Raw genomic sequence first — 15,805 nt, 5'->3', positions numbered from 1 at the left:
ATATACTATATACTTTATATACATGACACATGTGGTGACTAAAGTCGGGTCAGCTCGTTGAGTACCCGCAAGTGATTCTGATGAGGGGGCTGAAAGGACAGGTGGCTCCATCCCGGTAGAGGTGGGCCTGGGTTCCTGACGGCCCCCGACTATTACTTTGTGGCGGAGCGACAGGGCAGGTTGAGACCACCTAGGAGAGAGGTGGGCCTGGCCCTGGTCGGCGTCCGCGGATACTTAAAAATAACACGCTTAACGAGTTCTTGGTATGTGATCTGAGTCTGGCCATTTGGTCTATACGCACTAACCAACTACGCAGGAACAGTTATGGGCACTCGACGTGGTGGTATCAGCCGAAGCCTTCGTGACGTCAGCGACTGAGCGGCGCGCGTCGCATTAGACTGTAAGCTCGCACTTGTATTAAGGGGGCTAGGTCTGCTTCCGGCCGCGTACGCAACGTGCAGGTGTGCAATGGGCGATGGGCCCAGACCCCTGTGCGCATAGGGTTTAGACCGGCGTGCTGACCTCTCTGTTGTGCCTAGGTAGGGCTGCGACGTGTTGATCTTCCGCGGCCGGGCATGACCCAGAAAAGTGTGTCCGGCCAAATGGGATCGAGCGTGTTGGGTTATGTGGTGCACCCCTGCAGGGAAGTTTATCTATTCGAATAGTCGTGTCCCTCGGTAAAAGGATGACCCGGAGTTGTACCTTGACCTTATGACAACTAGAACCAGATACTTAATAAAACACATCCTTCCAAGTGCCAGATACAACCCGGTGATCGCTCTCTAACAGGGCGACGAGGAGGGGATAGCCGGGTAGGATTATGCTATGCGATGCTACTTGGTGAACTTACCATCTACTCTCTTCTACATGCTGCAAGATGGAGGTGGCCAGAAGCGTAGTCTCCGACAGGATTAGCTATCCCCCACTTATTCTGGCATTCTGCAGTTCAGTCCACCGATATGACCCTTTACACATATACCCATGCATATGTAGTATAGCTCCTTGCTTGCGAGTACTTTGGATGAGTACTCACGGTTGCTTTTCTCCCTCTTTTCCCCCTTTCCCTTCTACCTGGTTGTCGCAACCACATGCCCGAGCCCAGGAGCCAGACGCCACTGTCGACGGTGATTCTTACTACACTGGAGGGGCCTACTACTACGTGTAGCCCGCTGACGACGACCGGGAGTAGTTAGGAGGATCCCAGGCAGGATGCCTGCGCCTCTTTCGATCTGTATCCCCGTTTGTGCTAGCCTTCTTAAGGCAAACTTGTTTAACTTATGTCTATACTCAGATATTGTTGCTTCCGCTGACTCGTCTATGATCGAGCACTTGTATTCGAGCCCTCGAGGCCCGTGGCTTGTATTATGATGCTTGTATGACTTATTTATGTTTTAGAGTTGTGTTGTGATATCTTCCCGTGAGTCCCTGATCTTGATCGTACACGTTTGCGTGCATGATTAGTGTATGATTGAATCGGGGGCGTCATAAGTTGGTATCAGAGCCGACTGCCTGTAAGAATCCCCCTTTCTAACTCCTTGGCCGAAGTCGAGTCTAGACATTGCAAACCTTTTACTAACATGGTTGTGTGTCTTACGGGCACACGTCGCCATTGGGTGGTAGTAGGATCTTTTATTCCTCAACCTATACTCTAGGACTCTGACATCTCTTCTATTTGGGTTAAACGATTTTACTAACTCTGACTCTAGGTTCTCGATAATACTCTCTACCGGAGAGCCCCGTATTACAGATGATCGTCTGCTTCACAAGAAGAATCCGTAGATACTCTCCGATGTTCTCTTGACACTTTATGGCGTCGCTTTTGCAATTCCCTGCCATCGATAAACCCCTGTGGATAACCACGTATACTCGCCATTCATACAATGCTTCCCAGTTGATCTTGTTATTACAAGATACCCCGAAATTCTCTCTGTTGCTCTGAGAATCCTTTGAGCTTACTGCCTTGCTATTCTTTGCCACATGAATACCACTATGGATAATTTCTAGCACTCACCGGATATTTTCTCATCCCCAGTTGATTCATGTATTTCACAAAAGTCTTCAAAATACTATTTGAACTTCCGAAAATCCTGAGTAGCCTATTGCTCTTGAAATTCTTACTTGCTTGCATTATGGTTAATCCCATAAGTCTATAATCTTATTGGCATCTCTTGTCATTATCATTTTGAGTCCGTTGAGTCAATTTGTTGCGAATGCTCGCAATCCTCAATCAGATCCTAGAATTCATCCTTCCGGCTCAGACGTCATTTTAAACGTGAGCTGGTTCTCGCCAATCAAATTGTCGTCGATTGTGCCCCTAAGTCTATTGAACTTATCCATCCTTGATCAGAGCGTCTGCTTCTGATCCTTCGCTTTGTAAATCATAATTCCTTTGCAATTGAGCTCTAAGTCACTCAGTTGTTTCTATAATCCAATGTCTTTGCATTGATTCTTCCTCTGGTTGTGAGCCGATACTCACATCAGATCCTTTATGGACCATCAGAACCTTGTTGGATTTTATCCGACAACGTCCTTCATATTCAATCACTTTGGAAGTTCTTTCCCTGATACATAATGCCTTTTGTAAATCCTATTCCTTGATTTGGCCAACCATGCTTTGCTTTCGAGCTGGTGATATTTACTATTGAAGCTTGGGGTATATGTTTCGACGATGCCCCGATGGGTTGAACCTATGCCTTCCATAATATGTGTGAACTCGAAAGTTTTCATGAGTCGTACTCTTCTGGTATTTTGCCAGATAAAATTTCAACACTACAACTTTTTCGAAAGTGAGAAGTGAATGAATGGTTATGCATTGGAGAAGTGGGAGTCGACCTTGAACTTTGTGTTCATGCCCATGGACACGATGTAGCTCTTATCATTAAAGCTTCTCTTAAATTAATTATTCCTTTGGTATAAGTTCATCATATATCTGGGAACTGGCCTTTTGCAATCGTGGTTCCAACCATGTTCTCCTTTAAATACCATTTCTCGTGCAAGTTTAAGCACTTGTCTTTTGCAGAGGAATACCCCAGTCCAACCTCTACCTTGATTCGTCGTCGAGTATTACCCCCCTGGTATCTCGAGATTATCTTGGAACTGCATAACTTCTTATGAGTTCTTCATCAAGTACTACATTCTCACTAATTACAGTTTTTCACGGGCTTCGAGTTATTAAACACTCAAGGACATCGATAACTGAATCGAGTCTGCGTCGCGATTAAACAACTCTTAGTAATCTTCTTTACTTGCGAGTTTGTACTCGATCACGTCATTCCTAGCCTGATTGGCTATATCATTATCGTGCTAAATTTTAACTGTGCTACCGGGTCCTTCTTCCCGGAGCACAAATTTCGACGGTGAGCTAATCTTACAATCGATCTTCCTCGTCTTATCATTTCGCCTTGAACATCAAGCTTGATTCCGAGTGTGTGTCGTATCCGTGGTCCAATGACCCTACGCTTCACCATTGCTTTTTCTTGATGTCGTCGCTGTTCGATTGCTTCTTCGTGAAATCTCTCGACAATTGTGTCGTGATCATCATCAACATTTTGAGCTCTTCCAGGATATCAATTGAATGCATGAAGAGAAATACCATCCTTGCCCTCAATGATTTGTGTTATCATCGACCACTTTATTGCCTTCCGTTCAACACAAACTTGTTCGTGTTTTGTGTTATACCTTGAGATCCATGCTATCCAGCAATTGTTCTTCTTTACCTTGGAGTATTACCATCTTTTATGTCAATAATGTCGTGAGAATTTCACCACCTCTTATGCATTCTTGGTACATGTGATACTTCCTGCCATCTCCGATCATTCCTTGGTCCCCGTGTTGTTTCTAAGCGGAAAACCGACAATTGAACTATGCTGTGCGACTTCAAAATTCTAGCAACCCTATTGCTTTGAAGTTAATGGTCGACATTTCATTCTTAGACCATTGGCTATCGAATCACCATTCTAACATCGGTCATGCTACATAAGCCCATATTTCGGGTGCACCTTTCAACTGATGTTTAATTGGGTATGTTTTCCTCGAGCATATCTCATTATATCATTGATCTGACAAATGTTATCTCCTTGTTCACATAATTGTGGAAATCCATCCTTTGAAATTCTGATGAATTGTTGCTGAGACCATCAGCCACCTCGTCGTCCTCTCCTTGGTTTATGATGAACTCTTGTTTCGGAACTCGCTTCCATAGTTCATTTCCCGAGAATCTTATAATGTCTTCTCGTCAATTTGTCGCACCTTTTTCTTCTCAGGCATCCCGAGTCTGAGGTATCCTGACACCAATCAGATTTGAATCTCGGTTAGATATGATGGTTGGAACATACTTTCAAGAGTTATAACATTGGTCCTCTTATGACTCGGTAAGGTGATGTCATGCCTAGCACACCTGGCCGGAGGACCTAGTGTTATAGTTTCCTTTTTAACAAGGTTAACCATTATTCCATGAGGAAATTGAATGACTTGTTTAATAAGTTTTTCCTGATGGATCCTTTGTGTATCCAAGGTCTTACCTTTGCTTGAAGACCTTGTCAAAGCTATCTCGAAGCATGTCTGTGTTACTCCGATCTTCAATAAGAACATTTGAAGCAAAATGCTATCTTTTCTTTAACAATTATCCAAAACACCGTTGTATGGGTATTGTCATGAAATTACTCTCCCCTTATCTGAAGGGTTTTCTACATTATATCCTGTCACGGATATCATGCTCTGCTTATCATTGGGAAGGATATACCCCTGGAATGTCTGATAATCATATTTTTCCTTTCCATTATTTGGTTTAACCTTTCTTGTGATCTATATGATCTGAGCAGTAATATTCTCCTGCTTATGTAAACACCTCGGTGTACAACTCTGTCAGTAAGACCCTGTTACTATTGTTGATGACCTTCCGGTAACCACCGATGGACGAGAACTTTGCCTATTGGTCCGCCTCGTTTCAACGAGCAGGAAAATGGTTCTCTTCGTCCCTCGCCCTTGGTACCAACGTTGTTAGTGACATATAACTGACAGGATAACCTCGGACATGCCTTGCTTACATGATCGTGCAAGACGTCATCGCCCTTCCTACTTTTAACCCACATGGTGGGCCCATAACCCACAGTTCCATAGGATCGAAACCTGACTGTCCTGTACACCCTGTTTCCAAAGATATTCCTCATGCTTGGCTTCGTATGTAATTCACGAGCCACCTTCCCTGTGATCATCTCTGGTATTAGACACAATATGTAACGCCCACGATGCGGCTATATCTCCCACGTGTCGAGGCACGACTTAGAGGCATAACCGCATTGTGGTTTTGTCGCAAGAAGGGTCATCTTCACACAATCCCATGTAATGAACAAGAATGGGATAAAGAGTTGGCTTACAATCGCCACTTCACACAATACATAAATGAATTCATACATCATTCAAGATACACACATAGGTCCGACTACGGAACCAAAATAAAAGAAGACAACCGAACTGCTAGATCCCCGATCGTCCCAACTGGGCTCCACTACTGATCAACATGAAAAGAAACAACACAACGAACAAGATCTTCATCGAGCTCCCACTTGAGCTCAGTTGCGTCACCTGCACTGGTATCATCGGCACCTGCAACTGTTATGGAAGTATCTGTGAGTCACGAGGACTCATCAATCACTCACCCGCGAGATCAAGACTATTTAAGCTTAAAGGAAAGGTTGGTGTAATGAGGTGGAGCTGCAGCAAGCACTAAGCATATATGGTGGCTAACATACGCAAAGGAGAGCGAGAAGAGAAGCAACAGAACGGTCGTGAACTATCAATGATCAAGAAGTGATCCTGAACTCCTACTTACGTCAAACATAACCCAGAAACCGTGTTCACTTCCCGGACTCCGCCGAGAAGAGACCATCACGGCTACACACGCGGTTGATGTGTTTTAATTAAGGTCAAGTGTCAAGTTCTCTACAACCGGCTATTAACAAATTCCCATCTGCCACATAACCGCGGGCACGGCTTTCGAAAGATAATACCTTGCAGGGGTGTCCCAACTTAGCCCATCATAAGCTCTCACGGTCAACGAAGGATAAACCTTCTCCCAGGAGGACCCGATCAGTCTCGGAATCCCGGTTTACAAGACATTTCGACAATGGTAAAACAAGACCAGCAAAGCCGCCCGAATGTGCCGACAAATCCCGATAGGAGCTGCACGTATCTCGTTCTCAGGGCACACCGGATTGTCCAAGCTTCCGGTAGGCCAGCCCAGAGTTGCCCCTGGTGGCCACCGACGACTGACAGGTTGGACCAACACTCAGAGGAGCACTGGCCCGGGGGTTTAAAATAAAGATGACCCTTGAGTCTGTAGAACCCAAGGGAAAAAGGCTTAGGTAGGCAAATGGTAAAACCAAGGTTGGGCCTTGCTGGAGGAGTTTTATTCAAGGCGAACTGTCAAGGGGGTCCCATAAATCACCCAACCGCGTAAGGAACGCAAAATCAAGGAACATAACACCGGTATGACGGAAACTAGGGCGACAAGAGTGGAACAAAACACCAGGCATAAGGCCGAGCCTTCCACCATTTACCAAGTATATAGATGCATTAATAATATAAGAGATATTGTGATATCCCAACATAATCATAAACCAACATGGAGCAAACTTCATCTTCACCTGCAACTAGCAACGCTATAAGAAGGGGCTGAGCAAAGCGGTAACATAGCCAAACAACGGTTTGCTAGGAAGGGTGAAAAGGTTAAGGGCTGACATGGCAGTATGGGAGGCATGATATAGCAAGTGGTAGGTAGCGCAGCATGGCAATAGAACGAGCAACTAGCAAAGCAAAGATAGAAGTGATTTCGAGGGGTGGTCATCTTGCCTGAGATCCCGCTAGGAAGAAGAACGAGTCCATGAAGAAGACAAACGAATGTAGTCGAACGAACCCTCACAACTCCGGAACGAAACCGAAGCTAACGAGAGAAGCAACCCGGAAAGAAACAAGCAACCTAGTAAACAACCACCACATACACATGGCATGATGCAAAAACAAATATGATGCATGTCCGGTTTAATGAGGCATGGCATGGCGAAGTGCAACAAACAACACTACAAATTAAGTGGAGCTTAATATGCAACGAGTTGCATATTGACGAAACACCACATCAATTATTTAGTTCTCTCTCATTTATGTACCCAACAATATTAAATGTTGATTAACATGGCAAGAGGTGAGACATAAGTAAACTACACATTTTAGGCAATTTAAATGAGGCCGGAACAACAAACAACAATTTCCGGAAAATCCTCATGTCCATAATTTAGATTTGGTACTACTCTGCCATAAACGCAATTTTAATATTGTTAAACAGCAAAATGAAGTGCACCAAGTTAAACTAGGCATTTTTCTACCCCATTTACATATAAAGTTTATTAAAATCCAAGCTACGGTTATTTAGTTATGAATTAAATCATCTAAACATGGCATTTAAGCAAATTTAAACAAACAGCATTTTAAACATTTTAAACATGAATGAGAGTGACATAATATTAAACTACACAAATTTTTGAGCATTTTACATATTAAAAACATTTTAATCCGATGCACGGTTGTGAAGTTATGATATGCATGATGTATGAGGGGTTTTCTGCAAATCTATCGTTCACTGGATAAATAGGCAAATTCGTAGAACCAGGAAAAAAACATAATAGTCCGAATCTGCTGGAACTGGGCTGCTCACCACGGGCTGAGGCCCAGGTTGGCGTAGAGGGAGACCGGCAGGGGGATCTCGCAGCGGGTGGCTGGGCCGTGGCGCGGCCCACGAGCGCGTGGGAGGCTGGCCAGTTGCACGACGAGGAGGAGCGCGGTCAACGCGCACGGTCGCGCGGGGCTCGAGCAGTTTGTGCTGGCGGCGGCGCAAAGTAGAGGAGTCCATGGCGCGGCTGGATCCGGGCGAGAGGGCAGCAGGGAGGACCGGCCTCGACGGACTTGAAGGAGCAGGCGGGCGGCGTGGCCAAATGCGGAGGTCAACGCGGCAGGAGAAGGCGCATGTCCCTGTCGCCCGAAGCAGAGGACGAGCGGGCGCCGTGGCTCCAGGAACATGGCGGGGCGGCAGAGGCGCGGGGGTGGTCGATGGCACCGGATCGTGGCGGAGATGAAGCGAGGCGGCGACGCGGACGACGGCCAGATCCGGGCGGCGTCGCTCCCGGCAAGTACTTGGCGGCGGCGTTCCTTGCTGCGACAAGTACAGAGAGAGAGAGATGTGTGTGAGAGAGAGAGAGCGAGGAGGAGGCACCCAGGGTGAAGGCGCGATGGGGTCAGCCTGGTGATGGAGCTGCTTGCGGCTGGCTCAAGGAGAGGGCAGAGGAGACCGCAGGGTCCTGCTGGTGTTGCTCCGGCGAGGGGCAACGTGTGGCGATGGAGCTCCGGCGTGAGCTCCTGCTCGAGGACGACGGGAAGGTAGCAGCCTCGGGCAGTGAGGAGGACCGACGGGAGTCGCGGCTCCCCGTCCGGCGCTGGGACGAGACGAAGGAGGTCGGCGGCGGCTGGAGAGGCAGCACGGGCGCTGGAGGCGTGGACGAACGGCGGCGCGGGGAAGGGGCTCCGGGCGAGCACCTGCTCGGGAGAGGATCGAGGAAGCCTCTCCTTTGGTGCTGGACACGCACGGGAGCCGGGAGGGGAGGCGGCTGCGAGCAGTGGCGGCCTGGTGCTGAAAGCGAGGGGGGAATTTGGATCGAGGAGATCCCGAGGAGGGAGAGAATGGACAAGGGTGGCGGCTAGGAGGAAGGATGGGACATCTCCCTAGAAGTTAGGGTTTGTCCATATTTACATTAGGGGTCTTTATATAGGGAAAGAAAGGGGTACATCTGATTAAAATCGGACGGCTGAGAAAATATAGTTTAGGAAGTCCAATGAAGAAAACGGTGATGTTTTGTAGATGTTTGGGGATGATCTGAATCCAACGGAGACAACAACCCGGGTCGGGTTCGGGGAGGTTCCGGACGCGCGAGAGGGGTCTATGCACTGCGCAAGGAGGGGTTCGGTGGTTGTGCAGAGAGGGTCAAACGGTCAGACAAGAGAGAATCGAAAATCCGGTTAGGCTCAGAATGGTCAACGAACGCAAGGGGGGGACGCGGCAACTACGAGCGGATGCAAGTTTTAAAAACATGCGGATGCAAGGCGATGATGCAATGATGAGTGCAACACACAAATAAAACACACGGCGCACACGAAAACATGGAAGGCGTCTGGAGCGTCGGTCTCAGGGCGTTACACAATACTTATTCCCGTTGCCTTGAACCCCTTTCACACTCTGTTTCAGGCAGCGAACGATTGTCTATCCGCTCGAAACTTCTCATGATACCTCCTCACTTTGCTCTCGATAATGTCTAAGGTTTCAATTCGAGAGTTACTTTCTGCCACCTTCCCTGATGTTATCTGCTAGATAAGCAAACATTGTAGAGGTCCGTTCTCCCGGAAAACCCACCCTTTATTCTTTCGTAAGTACGATGGAAATCCCGAAGGAATGATGACGACTTCATCATGATGACCTGAAGCGGAGAAATGAAGACCTCAACGTAATGGATCGACCTCTTCGAGAAGAGCAACCAAGACCGAGAAGATCCGTTAGAATTTCGTAATCAATTCCATCCCCTTACTCCACCTCTTAAATTTCGGGACGAGATTTCTTGTAGTGGAGGAGAATTGTGACGCCCGGGTAATCAAGTTACAGTAACCCTCTGGTAATGATGCCATGTCACCTCGATTACTATTGATATTCTCGCGTTAGTTTAGAACCGATCCAAATTCAAGTTTGAATCAAAGTCAAAACAATTAAAGTTTTCAAAAGTCAAAACTAAATTGTTCCTAATGTGTCAAATAATCCATAATAAATGTTGGTGAAGAAATCATCTTTTAATAAAATACTTAAATGCACTAAATAAACTAAAAAAACGATAAAACAATTATCTAAAGTGCTTTTAAAGTAATAAGCAAATGCAAAATACTTTATTTAAAGTGCCAATGTATTTGGGGCTGTGACCTATTTAATAACACCAAATTAATTGTCGCTTTTAAATTTTATAAAACAAAAATAAAAGAAAACAGAAAAGAAATAGAATATAAAAAAAGGCAGAACAAACAAAAAGAAGGAAAAGAACCCCCCCCCCCCCGCTGGGCCTCAGCCCAGCTGGCCACTGGGCTAGCCAGGCCGGCCCGGCCGGCGCCCCCATAACCCCCCAAACCTAACCCACGTCGCCCGTAACCCCCACTCGTCCCCCGATCCACCTCGTCTCCCCACCCCGCCCCGAGTGGATCTGGATCGAGGCAACCGACGCTCCAGACCCCGCCCGTCGCCCGCCCTGTCGCGCCTCCGTCCTCCTCCGCGGCGTCACCTCGCCGGCGCCGCTTCGCCGCCGGATCGCCCCGTCTCCCCCTCCTCTGCTTTGCCAGCGCCGCCGGACGTCCTCCCCAACCCACTCCCCGCGGGTCTTCACCACGCCTCGACCGCCGCACGCCGTCCCCGTCATCCTCCTCACCGGCCGACCTCGAGCCTCGCCGCCCCCTTCTCACGACGAACGTGAGCACCGCCCGTCTTCCCCATCCCTTCCTCTGCTTGCCGTTACAGTGCCCGAGCACGGCCACGCACGGCCGTGCATCCTCGTGCACGGGCCCCGCCCCGGTCCTCCCCTGCCTCACCCCGACCCTGCGCGTCGCGCCCCCCGCCTTGTTCCTGCCTTGCTCGACCGTGCACCCACGCGCGCTTGGTCGCATGGGGCCGTGCCCACAACCGCTCGCTACTCCGGCCACCCGCGCACAGGCGTTTCCGTCGCAGCTCCTGCTCCACGAGTCCTTCATCGCGCCCTCCCGTCACCGGAGTTGTGCTCCCGAGCACCTCCGTCGTCCCCTGTGCCTCGCTGGCGCGCACAACACACGCACGCCTAAGCCAACGGGCTGGCTCACTGACGTGTGGGCCCGCCTAGATTAATTTTGACCTAAACGCTAATTAGCACTAACCGGCACCCTAATAGCCACCAACACGTGGGGCCACCTCACTAATTAATCAGATTGGTTAAATAAAACCCTGTTAAAAAATGAACCACCGACAGCCTGGTCCCACCTCACTAATTAGTGTAATTAGATTAACTACTAAAACTCTGTTAACAGTCGCTGTCGCTGACTGACCAGTGGGTCCCACTAGCCAGGTTTGACCAGTCAACGCCCTATTGGTTGCTGACTGGACCTGTTGACTAGGCAATTGACTTATTCAACTGTCCCCACCTGTCAGCCTTAGGTGCACACTTCTGGGTACACTTCCTGTGTACCCATAGCATTTAGATACTAATTTAGTTTCGAATTAAATTAAATCCAAATATTAGAAAATCATTTAAAACTTTGAAAATTAATATAAAGCAAACCTTAACTCAGATGAAAAAACTTTGTACATGAAAGTTGCTCAGAACGACGAGACGAATCCGAATACGCAACCCGTTCGTCCACCACACATCCCTAGCATAGCGAACACGCAACTTCCCCCCTCCGGTTCATCTGTCCGAAAACGCAAAACACAGGGGATACTTTCTCGGATGTTTCCCCCCTTCGCCGGTATCAGCTACCACTATGTTAGGTCACCCCTAGCACCGCGTATCGACATGTTATGCTTTTTGATGCTTTGATTGCTCTGTTATTTATTGTGTTCCCCCTTCGTTACTTCTTTCTGGTAGACCCCAAGACTGCCGGTGACCCCCAGTTCGAATATGGAGTTGACGACCCCTCCTTCTTGCCACAGCAACCAGGCAAGCCCCCCCTTGATCACCAGATATCGCCTATTCTTCTCTATACTTCTTGCATTAGAGTAGTGTAGCATGTTACTGCTTTCGGTTAATCCTATTCTGCTGCATAGCCTGTCATTGTTACTACAGTTGTTACCCTTACCTGCTATCCTACTGCTTAGTATAGGATGCTAGTGTTCCATCAGTGGCCCTACACTCTTGTCCGTCTGCCATGCTATACTACTGGGCCGTGATCACTTCGGGAGGTGATCACGAGTATATACTATATACTTTATATACATGACACATGTGGTGACTAAAGTCGGGTCAGCTCGTTGAGTACCCGCAAGTGATTCTGATGAGGGGGCTGAAAGGACAGATGGCTCCATCCCGGTAGAGGTGGGCCTGGGTTCCTGACGGCCCCCGACTATTACTTTGTGGCGGAGCGACAGGGCAGGTTGAGACCACCTAGGAGAGAGGTGGGCCTGGCCCTGGTCGGCGTCCGCGGATACTTAAAAATAACACGCTTAACGAGTTCTTGGTATTTGATCTGAGTCTGGCCATTTGGTCTATACGCACTAACCAACTACGCGGGAACAGTTATGGGCACTCGACGTCGTGGTATCAGCCGAAGCCTTCGTGACGTCAGCGACTGAGCGGCGCGCGCCGCATTGGACCGTAAGCTCGCACTTGTATTAAGGGGGCTAGGTCTGCTTCCGGCCGCGTACGCAACATGTAGGTGTGCAATGGGCGATGGGCCCAGACCCCTGCGCGCATAGGGTTTAGACCGGCGTGTTGACCTCTCTGTTGTGCCTAGGTAGGGCTGCGACGTGTTGATCTTCTGCGGCCGGGCATGACCCAGAAAAGTGTGTTCGGCCAAATGGGATCGAGCGTGTTGGGTTATGTGGTGCACCCCTGCAGGGAAGTTTATCTATTCGAATAGCCGTGTCCCTCTGTAAAAGGACGACTCGGAGTTGTACCTTGACCTTATGACAACTAGAACCGGATACGTAATAAAACACACCCTTCCAAGTGCCAGATACAACCCAGTGATCGCTCTCTAACAGGGTGACGAGGAGGGGATCGCCGGGTAGGATTATGCTATGCGATGCTACTTGGTGAACTTACCATCTACTCTCTTCTACATGCTGCAAGATGGAGGTGGCCAGAAGCGTAGTCTTCAACAGGATTAGCTATCCCCCTCTTATTCTGGCATTCTGCAGTTCAGTCCACCGATATGACCCTTTACACATATACCCATGCATATGTAGTGTAGCTCCTTGCTTGCGAGTACTTTGGATGAGTACTCACGGTTGCTTTTCTCCCTCTTTTCCCCCTTTCCCTTCTACCTGGTTGTCGCAACCAGATGCCGGAGCCCAGGAGCCAGACGCCACCGTCGACGACGACTCTTACTACACTGGAGGTGCCTACTACTACGTGCAGCCCGCTGACGACGACTAGGAGTAGTTAGGAGGATCCCAGGCAGGAGGCCTGCGCCTCTTTCGATCTGTATCCCCGTTTGTGCTAGCCTTCTTAAGGCAAACTTGTTTAACTTATGTCTGTACTCAGATATTGTTGCTTCCGTTGACTCGTCTATGATCGAGCACTTGTATTCGAGCCCTCGAGGCCCCTGGCTTGTATTATGATGCTTGTATGACTTATTTATGTTTTAGAGTTGTGTTGTGATATCTTCCCGTGAGTCCCTGATCTTGATCGTACACATTTGCGTGCATGATTAGTGTACGATTGAATCGGGGGCGTCATAGAAGTGGACAGTTCCGTGATGATAATTTTGGTAATGTCATGGAACACTTCTATGACAGCACAGGTATCACTATCTTGATTCTGTCATAAATTTGTCATGGATGTACATGCATGACAGAAAACGTGACCTACTGTGACAAACACGTATCATCACGGAAGTGTATTTTTTTGTAGTGAATGCAGCACGTTGGTGGGCGGGGCGGAGCTCTAGTGCAATGTCATTGCTGCGTCCCAGGTCTCACCGCCGGTGGAGCTGCATAGCAACACGCCAACACGCATGGTGCTGTAACACAGGTTCGCCACCGGATTTTACCGACGGCGTCGAGGACCGCTGCATCGCAGCTCCAACAGCATCGACAACCGCTGCATTGCAGCTCTGACGTCCCTGCATTGCAACTCCGGCGGCCTCGTTGTATCGAAGCTCGGGCGGCGGCGCGGCTGAGCATTGCAGCTCCGGCGGCGTCGAGGACCGCTGCATCACAACTCTGATGGCGTCGACGACCGGTTGACTGCTGGCATCGCAGCTCGGGCGGCGTCGCGGCCGAGCATCGGAACTCCGGCAACGTCGAGAACCGCTGCATCGCAGCTCCGGCGTCGCTGTATCGCAGCTCCGGCGGCCTCCGTGCTGCTGGGCGTGCTTGGAGTGCGACCTTGGGCGCTACATGTAACGCCCACGATGCGGCTATATCTCCCACGTGTCGAGGCACGACTTAGAGGCATAACCGCATAGTGGTTTTGTCGCAAGAAGGGTCATCTTCACACAATCCCATGTAATGAACAAGAATGGGATAAAGAGTTGGCTTACAATCGCCACTTCACACAATACATAAATATTATTCATACATCATCCAAAATACAATCATAAAGACCGACTACGGTCAAAATCCAGATGAAAATAAGACAACCCCAAATGCTAGATCCCCGATCGTCCCAACTGGGCTCCACTACTGATCATCAGGAAAAGACACATAGTAACAACCACGTTCCTCGTCGAACTCCCACTTGAGATCGACGCCATCATCTGCACTGGCATCGTCGGCACCTGCAACTGTTTTGGTAGAATCTGTGAGTCACGGGGACTCAGCAATCTCACACCCGCGAGATCAAGACTATTTAAGCTTGTAGGAAAGGGAGGTGCAACGAGGTGGAGCTGCAGCAGCAAAAGCATATATGGTGGCTAACTTGCGCAAATGAGAGCGAGAAGAGAAGCAACGGAACGGTCGTCATCTAGCAATGACCAAGAAGTGATCCTGAACACCTACTTACGTCATACATAACACAGACCGTGTTCACTTCCCGGACTCCGCCGAGAAGAGACCATCACGGCTACACACGCAGTTGATGTATTTTAATTGGGTCAAGTGACAAGTTATCTACAACCGGACATTAACAAATTCCCATCTGCCTCATAACCGCAGGCACGTCTTTCGAAAGATAATACCCTGCAGGGGTGTCCCAACTTAGCCCATCATAAGCTCTCACGGTCAACGAAGGATAAACCTTCTCCCGGAAAGACCCGATCAGTCTCAGAATCCCGGTTTACAAGACATCTCGACAATGGTAAAACAAGACCAGCAAAGCCGCCCGAATGTGCCGACAAATCCCGATAGGAGCTGCACATATCTCGTTCTCAGGGCACACCGGATGGGCAAGACGTCGGGTTGGCATAGACCCTGGTTGCCCAGGGGGCGCCGGACATCGCCCAGTTTGGGCCAGCATTCGAAGGAACACTGGTCCGGGGGTTAAAATAAGATGACCCTCGGGCTCGCGAAAACCTGGGGGAAAAAGGCTTAGGCGGCGAATGGTAAAACAAAAGTTGGGCCTTGCTGGAGGAGTTTTATTCAAGGCGAACTGTCAATGGGGTCCCATAAATCACCTGACCGTGTAAGGAACGCAAACTCAAGGAACATAATCCCGGTATAACAGTAACTAGGGCGGCAAGAGTGGAACAAAACACCAGGCATAAGGCCGAGCCTTCCACCCTTTACCAAATATATATAGATGGATTAGTTAAATAAGAGATATTGTGATATCCCAACATATCCATGTTCCGACATGGAACAAACTTCAACTTCACCTGCAACTAGCAACGCTATAAGAAGGGCTGAGCAAAAGCGGTAACATAGCCAAACAACGGTTTGCTAGGAAAGGATGGTTAGGGCTGACATGGCTAAAATGGGAGACATGATATAGCAAGTGATAGGTAGCGAGCATGGCAATAGAGCGAACAACTAGCATTGCAAAGATAGAAGTGATTTCGAGGGGTGGTTATCTTGCCTGCAAGATTCTCAGAGTTGTCGAAA

General features: G+C 48.7%; 1 long non-coding RNA gene across 1 annotated transcript; it reads right to left on the bottom strand.

The window, feature by feature from the left end:
• Positions 1–5,341: 5,341 nt before the first annotated feature.
• LOC141025648 (uncharacterized) lies at positions 5,342–8,783 on the bottom strand. Its single transcript, XR_012187897.1, has 3 exons — positions 7,709–8,783; positions 6,850–6,940; positions 5,342–5,610 (listed from the first exon to the last, which is right to left on the bottom strand). It is a non-coding gene; the product is annotated as an uncharacterized lncRNA (long non-coding RNA).
• Positions 8,784–15,805: the final 7,022 nt, after the last annotated feature.

The sequence above is a fragment of the Aegilops tauschii genome, chromosome 6 (assembly GCF_002575655.3).
Source record: "Aegilops tauschii subsp. strangulata cultivar AL8/78 chromosome 6, Aet v6.0, whole genome shotgun sequence".
Lineage (NCBI taxonomy): Eukaryota > Viridiplantae > Streptophyta > Magnoliopsida > Poales > Poaceae > Aegilops > Aegilops tauschii.
Note: the sequence above shows the minus strand (reverse complement) of the source record. Positions and strands in the feature narration are given on the sequence as shown.